Source organism: Lepisosteus platostomus, chromosome 3 (assembly GCF_059453375.1).
Source record: "Lepisosteus platostomus isolate fLepPlt1 chromosome 3, fLepPlt1.hap1, whole genome shotgun sequence".
Lineage (NCBI taxonomy): Eukaryota > Metazoa > Chordata > Actinopteri > Semionotiformes > Lepisosteidae > Lepisosteus > Lepisosteus platostomus.
In genome coordinates this window covers 69,804,089-69,815,595 of record NC_142613.1, presented here as the reverse complement: position 1 = coordinate 69,815,595, position 11,507 = coordinate 69,804,089, and the positions used below count along the sequence as shown (strand labels likewise).

The following is an 11,507-nucleotide window of genomic DNA, read 5'->3' as shown; positions in this document are numbered from 1 at the left end:
AGACTAAATATTGACCAAATTATTTAGAAATGGCTTAATTGATCACCACATAATTGGGCATGGTTAAATTGTTTCAGGCTTTTTAAAATATATTATTTAAATGCTACTTTACCTATGAAATGTATAGTACTGGGGCTTTACAGGGCCTGAGTTAGAGACCCCTGACCTATTTCTATTTTAGTCACATTTCACCAACTTTCAATCCACATTTTAATTACAGATATGAATTAGGAAATACAGTACGTGCTCAGATGTTTCAGTACGTGTTTCATGCAGCCACAGTTTATTTATCTGTGTTGAGGTTGAGGTTCAGGTCAGAAATTACACTGTTTTGTTTAAACACCTGTTTGACTACATATGGGTTTTCTTAGATGCAAAGTTGCTGGCTAGATGTATGAATCACCTTTTTACTGTGCTCAGAGTCGGCAATTCGTTTTATACAACGTGGGAGGGACAGCAATTATAGTCTAGACTACCTCCCTCACTAATAAGTAGATAAACAGCTAACATTATAATTGCATATTAAAATAATATAATCCTTTAAACAGTTCATTAACATAATCTGTTCAGTTTTTAAGTAATTCAGGTGCTGCACAAATTCTATTACTTTGACTGATTTGGGGGGAAAAATCTGATTTTCTGGACAGATTTCATTAATGACCGGTTAGAAAAAGTATACAAAATTACATTTGAAAGTCTCTCACTTTGGTGTGTTAATCAAATCAAAAGAAGAAATTACTCTATTGACTCATCTTTATGTTTAACATTTCAGTAATTAAAAAAAACAATGATTCTCCATTTTGTAAAATTCTCAGCAGCAAATAAATATAGTAGTGTTTCTAAATTCTGAATCATGGATTTAATTTCTTACAGTGTCCTTTGCCACAGATTGCTTAACAGACTTCTACAGCAGTAAAAAGTACAGTAACAGCTGACCACTGGCAATGGAGAAGAGGAACAAACTCTGAGCAGAAGAAAAACAACCTCTGAGGTCCCCAGCCCAGCAATCGCCCCTTTCCAGGCAGATATTTTGATATGTTGATAAGGTATGTAAATGATCAACAATTGAACATGTAACACTGTGAATAGTAAACATCATACAGCTGAAGTACTGTATATTTGTCATGCCCTGTACCCCTAGAGGGCGCTGCTCTTCTGTCCTGTTCCTAGTTCCCTGTGATTATTCATGTCTTTCCGCTGTCTTGTTGTGTAGCCTCTTTACTTCCTGTGTCTGCTCTGCTCCTGGCTCAGCACTGAGGGTTTGGTTGTCTTGAGACCCGCCTAGTACCAGGTCGTTTCCTCCGCGGTCTGAGGGCACAGGTTTCTACCCGACATCGACTGACCTCCTGAGCCGGGGTTAATCCCCTTTTCGCCGTTACGCATAGGGTCTTTTGTGCTCTCCTGGCCTTCCGACATCCGTAACATTTCTACTCTGTACAATTTCGTGTCTGATTCTCAAGGGTTTGCTGACACACTGGTAGACTCCTGTTCTAGAAGGTCTTTGAAGGTCTTTGAAAGTCACATGAGGACTACATTGAAATTAAAACATGCAGTTTCTCACCTTGCTGTTTAGACTGCTTGTTTATTGCTCGTTTGAAAACAGCTGTACTGTATAAAGGCACCCTGACCATGTATCAAATAAATATCATCAGTGCCGCCTCCTAAGTTTCTTGTCTTTTGGTGGACCTCAAAATATACTGCTACACATTATAAAATGTTTCTTGTGGAAACATGTACTTCCGACATCCTAATGTAATATGTTAACGGTGGAGGGGAAAAACTGAAAATGGATATTTTTTCTTTAAATTCTAAAAATGAATTTAACTTTCCAGTGAGCAAATTTTGTGTTGGCTTGCAATTTTATTTGCTTTAATGATATTCAGCTGCTTGAACAGAATTTGTATCTACGATATTCAGCTGCCACTTTGAAAGTAAAGATCGCCATTAAAATATATACACATAAATGCATACATACACTTAATTGTTACAATAAGAACATGAAATCAGAGATTCAATGAAATCGTTGAATATTTAACCATGGATTTAACTAAATCTCTAAATATAAAAGTAAACATTTGAAATCCCGGGTTACACATTCTTACTGTGACATAACACATGTAAGAAATGTATTGGTGATGTAATGACAACTGAATATCATAGTCTGATCTAAATAAAACACATACACCAGTACTTCTGCTCAACAGTTCAGTTGGGGTGCCTTCACCACTCTGCAAACAAAATTTGAATCTGACCATGAGAACTGTTTGACTTCGGCTTGCTTCTTGACCACTGCTTGAGTTCAGGAGCATGTGACAATACAGAGTTGTCTTTGTGCTGTTCCAGGAAAAGTGATGTTCATTTCCTTTTTATTGGAACCACAGTCCAGGCAACAACAAGCTCTTGTAATATTAAACAGTCGACTTAAGCAAAATAAATTGGGTATTAACATAATATGTTTCCAACATTTAATGGATTTAGATTTCATTTTTCATAAAGTGTGTGGTTTGTACAACTAACAGTTGAGATAATACAAAATAGATTTGTCATTATTATGGAATATTGCTTCCCTCCAGCCTACAAAAATAACTTTTCTCTCCTGTATTGCAGTCATTTATTGCTGTTCAAGTTACACCTTCATACTCCAAGCAGAACATTTGCACTGAACGTAACAGTAACAGAACAGTTTCCTTTACCTAACAATAGCAATGCCTGAATGGCACTTTGTGTATTTATGGACACATCTAAAGTTTGACAGCAGATTGCTATGCAAATAATATCAACCCATGAAGAATTTACTTCAGTATAAATGAAATTAGAATTGCTTTTATTTTTAGGTGAATAGAACTTTCCTTTTTTAATTTTTTGTTGACAGAACTCCTTACTATCTCTAGAGACCTGTAGTCTGTTGGTATGTATGTATTTCCTTCACTTAAAGATCTGTGCAATTGAGCAAATCCTGATATTGTAAGGGACTCCAAATCATGGGTGTTGCTGCACATATAAATTATGCAATCGGGAATGTATAGAGAATGTATAGACATTAAGTCCTTGATTAGATCCCAAACTACCCTTAAATTAGTTTACAGTTCAAGTTTTGGGCATCTATTGTGTCCACTTAAAAACATGCGGAATAACTGCAATGGCAGCCAGTCCAGGCTCCTGTGAAGCGTAGTTCAGGACCCTATGCAGACGGTATAATCCGGAAGTGAGTGGAGAATAACAACAGGGAAGAGATTTAGAGGATCAGGACAGGTTGACAGACAGGGGGGCGTGATGGCGGTGATCTGGTGCTCGGGGGGGGGGGGCATGACAGCGATGATCTGGTGCTTGGGGGGGAGTGGCGAAGGCAAACAATCCAGACAGAAAATCCGGGGCACAGTCCAGAGTCCAGGAATCAGGGGATCCATCCAAGATGTGACAAACAAGGTTAAAATCCAGAACGGGATCTGGAAGAGGAACAAGGAGTAAAAACAGGGAAACGAGGCCAGGAGCTCTAAGCGCCAGACTCAGACGGTCAGGACACCGTGATGAAGCCTATGCCGTCGGGTCTCTCCTGGACCCACTGGTAGGCAGGCTTCCGGGCATCCATATCCCAATCCTGAGCCAGGAATAGTGGGAGCTCCAGGCTTAAATAATGAGAGACAAAACCGGGGGCAGGTGCACATAATCAACTAAAATACGAAAGGGTCAGAGCGCCCTTAAGAGGAGGGATGACGATCATGACAATAACTCCCTCAAAGTTCCTTGTTTTCTTAACATTCTACACATCCTCCCCCTGCCTCCAGATGAAATGGCTTTCTGCTGTAAAAGGCTATTACATCCCTGATGGCTTTAGAGGCTTTTATTATAGGGGCTTGGCTCCTTTAATTACATAATTACATGTTCAGCAGTTGAGTTCAAAAAGCTGTAAAAACCTAAATCAAAAATACCTAATCGTGAGTTATGGTCAAGTTGAAAAAAAAAAACAATAAACCTTGCACAACAAAAAAATAAAAACAAACACAGTTGAAGTGTCCAAAGCATGACAAGTAATAGATGTGTCAGAATGACAAGGCGTTTGTTAAAGGTAGATTGATAAATTACCAAAATGGTGTCATGACTCACCTTTTTGCTTTAGCTGTGAATCACAATTGTGCAAAAAATATGAAATCCCCTAAAGGCAGTGTGGGTACCTACCACACCTTGCTAAGTTTGGAACAGTCTGCACAGAACAGTTAATAAAACTTTGTTCAAGCTGAAAAGAAGCAGAAGTGCCTTTAACTAGGTCACACTCTTTCTGTGGCTACCTGGGTCTCATTTGTTTGTTGTCCCTGTCTGTCCAAATCAACCCCAGTAATAAAGCACATTCCTACAAAAATGAAAACCTCTGAGAAAAAAATGTGAACTTGTTGTGACTCTTGATTGCACTTTCCAGGTACAGTGGCTAAGTAGGGGACAGCAATCTTCTGGTAGCAACACAAGCATATCCATGTTCTCCTGGCCACTGCCCCACTGTGGCCCCACTGACGTGGACGTTGGTGGCCAAACTCATGATTAACCACACAGTGTTGTTAAAAAACATACTGTACACTGGTCTGTGTTATAAAGATGTATCTGTTAGTAAGATTGCCAAGTCTGGGCAGTAATGTTTACATTTAAACGGAAACCATTAATTCAATTATAACATTAAATAAGCATATAATTAATCTACTTCCCATGTTTAGAAAGTCAGATTGTAAAATCAGCTTTTAAGACAAGGGAACTGCTAGCCACAGGAAACAGAAAGCTTAAGAATATAAGAATATTTACAAATTAGAAGTGGCCATTCAGTGCATGTAGCTTGTGTAGTTTTCTTAGCATAAAATTGGTCCAAGAACCAATTGGTTTCTGTAACAGTATTGGTTTCTGTAACGTTGTTGGGTGTTTGTTAAACGCCCCCACCATCCTTTGTATGAGGACGTTCTTCTGGTTCTCAGTTTTAAATGCACACCCCTGTAGTTTTCACTTGTGTTGCCATGATGGTTCTAAAGATGTTCATCATACTAACAGCTTTGTCTATGACCAAGAATTTTGGATAATTTAATCACATCTCTATGTACTGAAGTCTTGTACTGTTCAAGAGTGGCTCTTTTTCCCTCGTCAGCTTAAGACATTCCTTTCAGTCCAGGACTGTGTTTGCCCTCTCTTCTCTAGACTGATTCCAGAGCTGCAATATCTGTTTTGTAACATGAAAGGTTCCAAAAGTGAACAACTACAAATAATAATTCTCGATGAGTACAAGAAGACTTGAGCTTCCTTGGATACTGGAAGCTTTTCCATGGAAGAGGCCATCTGTACAGATGTGATGGATTCCACCCACATTAGATGGGCATCAGACATCTTGGTGGGAGGATCTACAAGGAAATCCAGAAAACATTTTAAACTGGAAAAGAAAGGAGAAAAACCAAAGGATTAGATCATTAAGCGCTTACGTATAAGAGAATGAGATTCTGTTTACAAACTCTGTGCAGGTCTCGAGACGCGGTCCGAAAGCTAAGGTGTCCAAGTCGGGAGGCGAAGAGTGGTCAGTAATTCCAAGCGGGGTCAAATCCAGGTAGTCAGACGAAGTCATGCAAACAGACCCAAGAGGGGCAAGACGAGAGAGAGAGGAAGCGAGAAATCCAAAGCCAAAGAGTCATAGGTGAAGGGATCCAGACGAGGTAGAGAGGGTTTCAGGAAAGGAGGGTGAGGCGAGGCGAGGCGAGGCGAGGCGAGGCAGATGAAATCCTAATACCGAGCGCCGGTAGCAGTGAGCAGAGGGTTTAAATGGTTGCGGGGAAAAGGTGTAGAATGAAGATTGAATAATTTGGAGCTAATTGGTGCCTGCTGTGCTCGTAACAGATTCAAATTAAATGATAGGAGCTACCAAATTAGCGGGCAATCATGCATGGTTAACTGAAAATGTTGGAGAGGAATGTAATATAGTGTAAGTGGTTGCATTGCTCTAGAAACAGGAAAGATGAAGAAGGGAAAGTGTATCACTATATACCAAAAAGAGTATTCAAACTCAGGAACTAAAGCAGAATCTTCAGTCTCTGCAAATATATTGGTCAGACCCATCACAAAGGTGTAGTGTTGGGAGTGTACTATATACCACCAATTATACATGTTAATTGTAATTCAAAAACATACAATGAACTTATGAATTTATATCCAAAAGAAGAAACTGTTTTTACGGGAGACCTCAGTTTTCCCCACATGGACTGGGAAAGACCTAGTGGAATTTAAAACCAAGAACAGGAGGCTCTTCTTTACACAAGGTGTTGTGGGACTACGGAACGAGATACCCAGCCATGTTGTCTGTATGGTTGAACGTACAGATGGTGATGACTGGGTGAAGTTAAGCATGGGATTTCTTTGCATATAGACAAACAAACAAAATGTGATCTCAGTTGGCCATAAAATATTTTGTGCTTTCTCAGCCATTGAACTCTGTAGCCCTTTCAAAGTCACCGGTGGCATCCCTGGCCTCACGGTGACATCCTTCTCCAGTTTCCTTTCCTTGCCCAGCTGTTTTGAATAACTGCTTGATCTATGCAGTGTCTTGGTAGTAAGATTGGCCTCCCCTTCTTAATGACCGACTTTGTCATGCTCAAACTGATATTCAGTGTGTTTGAATTTTTTAGAACCTGTTCCTGAAAAGTACCTTTCTACATCTTCATTGCTGAGTTGTTCTGAAAGCTTCTTGTTCTTCCTGACTTAATCTTTTCTTTAAATTCATTTCTGACTGAGGAACATTAGAGACTCAGGTGTATTTATTCTGAAATCTGGTGAAGCACTGTTATAGCATACAGAGACCATTCAACTACTTGCAAAGCTTTTCAAAGTAGTTCAAGTAAAGGTTTATTCCATGCTGAAAAGAGAAGAAACACAATGTTTCAGCTGTGGGTCCTTCCTCAGGTGTCAATGGTGTCTTCTTGACACCTGAAGAAGTCTCCATAGCAGAAATGTTGTTTCTTCTATTTTCAGCATGGAATAAACCTTTACTTGTTCAAAGTAATTTTGTGCACCTGAACTAATTTAGGGAGTGAATGCTTGCATAAACATATTTCCATTTTAGATTTCTTTGCAGTTTTTTGCTGCGAATTCAGGTTTTGAATAAAATATAAATTCTAAAAAATGTGTATGCACTTTATCATTCAAATAAATGGGATGCCATTGGAACGAAGTAAATACTTTTTCAAAACACTACTGTATATCTAAATTCAATTTATTAACTCATTACAAGTTATCAGAACAGGTTTTGACAATGTACTGATTCTATATGTAAGGGTTTATGTAAAGTATTTTTGTGAGCATTCTTTCTCTTTGGAAGCTCTTCAGGTTTGGTTCTACAGTACATACACAGTAATCTCTCATTCATCACTTCTTCAAGCTAACTTTTCATTAAACCAAAATTAACAGAAAATGCGTTAGTCACATTTAAGCTTATTTTTACAAATGCTGGAGTTATTGATAATATCATCACAGTATCCAACAGCACAGTAAAAGGTTCATTATAAAAATTACACATAAGATGAATGACTTTAGACATAAACTTTTTTACGACAAAGAACGAGCATTATGCTGAAGAGATTAACAGTCCCTGTTTAGCTACAGATGTTGGGGGTTCTTGAATAAATAAACCTCTGATAATCACTTGAACTACACTTACAAATATTTACAAATTTGTATCTTGATTCTGATAGCACAATTTACAAGCTTCTACCTTATAGGGCAGAAATAAATTGATATGGTTATTATCTCACTACCAATATTTTATGTACAGTATAGCAGAGCAGGTCCTACAGTCAAACTAATTTGAAAATATTACCAAGCAGTACTATAACATTTGTGTCGTCTGGCACTGGCGAAGTAGCTAACCAAATATTTAAGTTCTCTACATCATTCTAACCATGAAAAATTAGTATTATTAGCATGAAAAACTGACAGTTTCCATTATAATAGGATAGAACTCTTTTTGGATTGCAGTCAAGTGGTGAGTGTGATGCCCATGTTCCCTCTGCTATGTACACCTTTGCTATAAAGCTGTTTCTCTCACAAGTTGGGCAGATTGTCAGAATGTCAGCGCTACATTATCCATACACATTTAACCACCGCAATCATCCTCCAAACAAATCAGCAGTCAAATAAGCAACAGCATCTGCAAAACGAGCCAACGTAACGAATTCTTTTAAAGACAATTTAGAAAAGGACGTGGCCGGCAATGTAAATTTTTTCTTTTCATTTTTGTAAAAAACGTTTTCATGTAATTGGAACTATTGTAATGAATAGGAAAATATTGCCCATGAAGATTACATGTATTTACATACCTGTTGGGTTCTTTTTTTCAAATCGCATCGGAACGAAATGGCGAATGAGTACATGTAGACGCTCAACCTTGTCCAATATTTAACACCTGCATTACCATAGGCACTATGTGACGACAACGGCCTACTCCAAATCCCTTATTCCACCAAGTTTAAGGCAACCTTTAATTATTGGTTGTATTTAAATTGTAATGAAATGTCTGTAGTAGAATAACTGAGCTATATATATATAGAGTGTTACACAAGAGAAGGATTGTCCTTATTGATATCATACACTTCATTTTTATATGCACGTGGTTGATTATTTTGTGACCACCCAATAATAATTTGCACAAGTATTCACAAATACTATATTAACTAAGTTTTGAAAATTTGAAAAGTACACCGCAAAATCTTAATTATAAAAAAAGGTGAAGAAACGACTCAACCACTATATATGTACAGTATATACCGTATTTATCAAAAAGGCATATCCATCCATTTTCTAACCACGTTATCCAATGCAGAGTGGTGAGGGAGCTGGAGCATATCCCAGCAAGCAACTGGTGCAAAGCAGGATACACCTCGGACAGGATGCCAGTCCATCACAGCACAAACACAGGCACAAACATGCATACACTCACACCAGGACCAATTTTTTCAAAGGCCAGTTAACCTACCAGTATGTCTTTGGACTGTGGGTGGAAACCAGAACACCCAATGGAAACCCATGTAAACCCGGGGAGATCGTACAAACTCCACTTAGAGAGCGCAACAGGAACCGTGAGGCAGCAATGCTAACCATTGTGTCATTGTACAGTAGTATATATCCTCCAGAATTAATTATGTGCACTATAAAGAAATTCTAAAGGATGTCAAGGACACGCAGTCTGAAAAAATAGAATCCAACAAAACTACAATGTAAGTATTTTAATGATTTTGCTTGAACAGCTAAGTTCATCATCACTTTGAATTCTCAACTATTCATCCTCCTACCCAGCCAGGGATATCACAGTTGCTGTCACCCTTGTATAAGCTTTGCACTGTTTGTCTGTCTTTGTCACCTAAATTTCTGAGAAAATCATGGAGGAAAAAAACACTCTTTAAAACAATCTTATTAAAATAGAAATTTACAGTAAGATTCTCCATCGCTAAAGATTGAAACAATTCAAAAACCATTCAAAATCGGAGATAATGGTTCAATAAGACTTGGCTGTGACCTACATTTGTCATTTAACTAAAAAAAATCTAAATACTAAAAACTTACATGCAACACATCTTAAGACTGAAATTCCGTTGTTCGATTTATACTAGACAGTAAAACCTGGAGTATTCACCTCTAGTTTGAATACAAACATCAGAAAAAGACTATAAATGACAAAGACAATGTCATTGGTCGCAGCCCTATCATAGAGGTGCACCCCCATTCAATGTTTAAAGCACCTAATAGATCATTAATATTATTTCAATGGTTGACATAGACATACAGTACACATCTGCCCGATTTGTACCGCAGATGGGTGATTTTGTTAGCGGCACCCAGAAATTATAGGGGCCCTGACCACAGACTCATGCAGAAAGTATTGAGTGACCCTTGACATGTGGTGATGGGTATTTTCATGGTAAATATTAATGGATCATATTGGTGTTATTGGTCACTGGCTACATCCTGTAGCTGCAGCTAAGGATTTGTAATCAAGTTGATGGGCTTTCCATCATGTTCAGTTGGGTTAGCACATGTAGGTGGTAATGTGCAGAGGCTTTCCCTCTGGCTGATATTCCTGTGACATTACAGTTTAATAGGTCCGAGTAGACTACAGATGCTACCTTTCAGTTGGTAGCACTGCAGGAGTCTAGTCATGGGAGAAGGATGGACATCTAATGTTCTAGTGACTTGATGTTTCTGCCAGGAGCATGAACTGTGTATCTTTCGGCCATCTGTGGATTCACTAGGAATAACAACACCCAATAATTAACTGTATTAAAAAGTTCGCAAAGTGTTTTAGTCACAATTTGGCTAAACCCTCTTGACTGAGGAGTGAGGAGTGACCAAGGGGCAGCTGCAGAGGTGGAAGAGGGGTGCAAGAAGCTGAAAGTGAGGGAGAGAATGGAGTCACATACAGTATTTATAGTTTTTTTATGTGAGGAAATGGCATCATGAGTGATTGCTAATTACTGGCTGCCGAGATGGATTGAATTTGGCTATTATCATCCCTCTCAAACCTATGTTACAAACACCATTTAAAACATTGCATTGTGTTTTAAATCAGCATTTTCTGTATTCAGCATCCCTGGCATAAATTTCCTATTAACATACTCAATGATCCAATGATTTTTGTCACTGGAGTATTTAATTAAACCCAAAATTAATGGGTTAATTGATGGTTGTCATCAGCACCTTGTCTATTTACCACTGTGGAGGTAAATCATGTTATTATGTGAATGTTCTGGTCCAATTGTGATATCTTAAAAATAGTTTTGTTAAAAATTGTTTGTGTCATGGTGTTCAAAATGTTATGATACTGTATTTTCCCAAAAACTAATATACAAATAAATACTACACTACATCAGCTTTTTGAAGATTCTGCAAAAGGGAAAGTCAGTTAAGTATTTTTTATCTCTCAACTGTTGTATGCAGAAGAATACCTTATTTCATGTTTCTGTGTGACTGAAAGTTAGACGATAACTGTCAATATAAAGTCCATCAGAAGAATAAAAATATTTCAAATCTAATCTAAAATCAGATTTCCAACAATCATGACAAGATGTTTCATAATAAAATGTTACATGCACGACTAACCATTTTAACTCACCTGAGTCATTATGTTTCTATTCCAGTAGTGGCACCATCAGATTCCTCAAAGTCCTTCTGGTTTATGTGCTTTTTGAGATTGAACAAAAGCCAGGACAAAGCATTCTAGCTGAAAAAATGTTTTGGTCCTTGTCCATGTGACACGTGCAGCTCTGTTGTGTTCCTGCTGGGATTCGATCGTGGTCATTCACTGGCTCTGAGCTCGCAGTGCCACCCCTTGAACGTTATCTCAGTCCACCACTCTAAAAGACTGGGTCTTCCTGGTGTAGCACAAACTACACCATCTGGCTATCAATGGGTGATGTCACTTCTGTAACACGTGCAGCGTACTGAGCCCTGTGTCATCTAATTTGTCTCAGTCATGATAAGAAAGACTTCTTTTCTGAATG

At 38.2% G+C, this 11,507-nt stretch overlaps 1 long non-coding RNA gene across 1 annotated transcript; it reads right to left on the bottom strand.

Annotated features, from left to right (window-relative positions):
* Positions 1-1,840: 1,840 nt before the first annotated feature.
* LOC148675368 (uncharacterized) lies at positions 1,841-11,248 on the bottom strand. The gene is made up of 2 exons (XR_015935498.1): positions 11,120-11,248; positions 1,841-5,372 (listed from the first exon to the last, which is right to left on the bottom strand). It is a non-coding gene; the product is annotated as an uncharacterized LOC148675368 (long non-coding RNA).
* Positions 11,249-11,507: the final 259 nt, after the last annotated feature.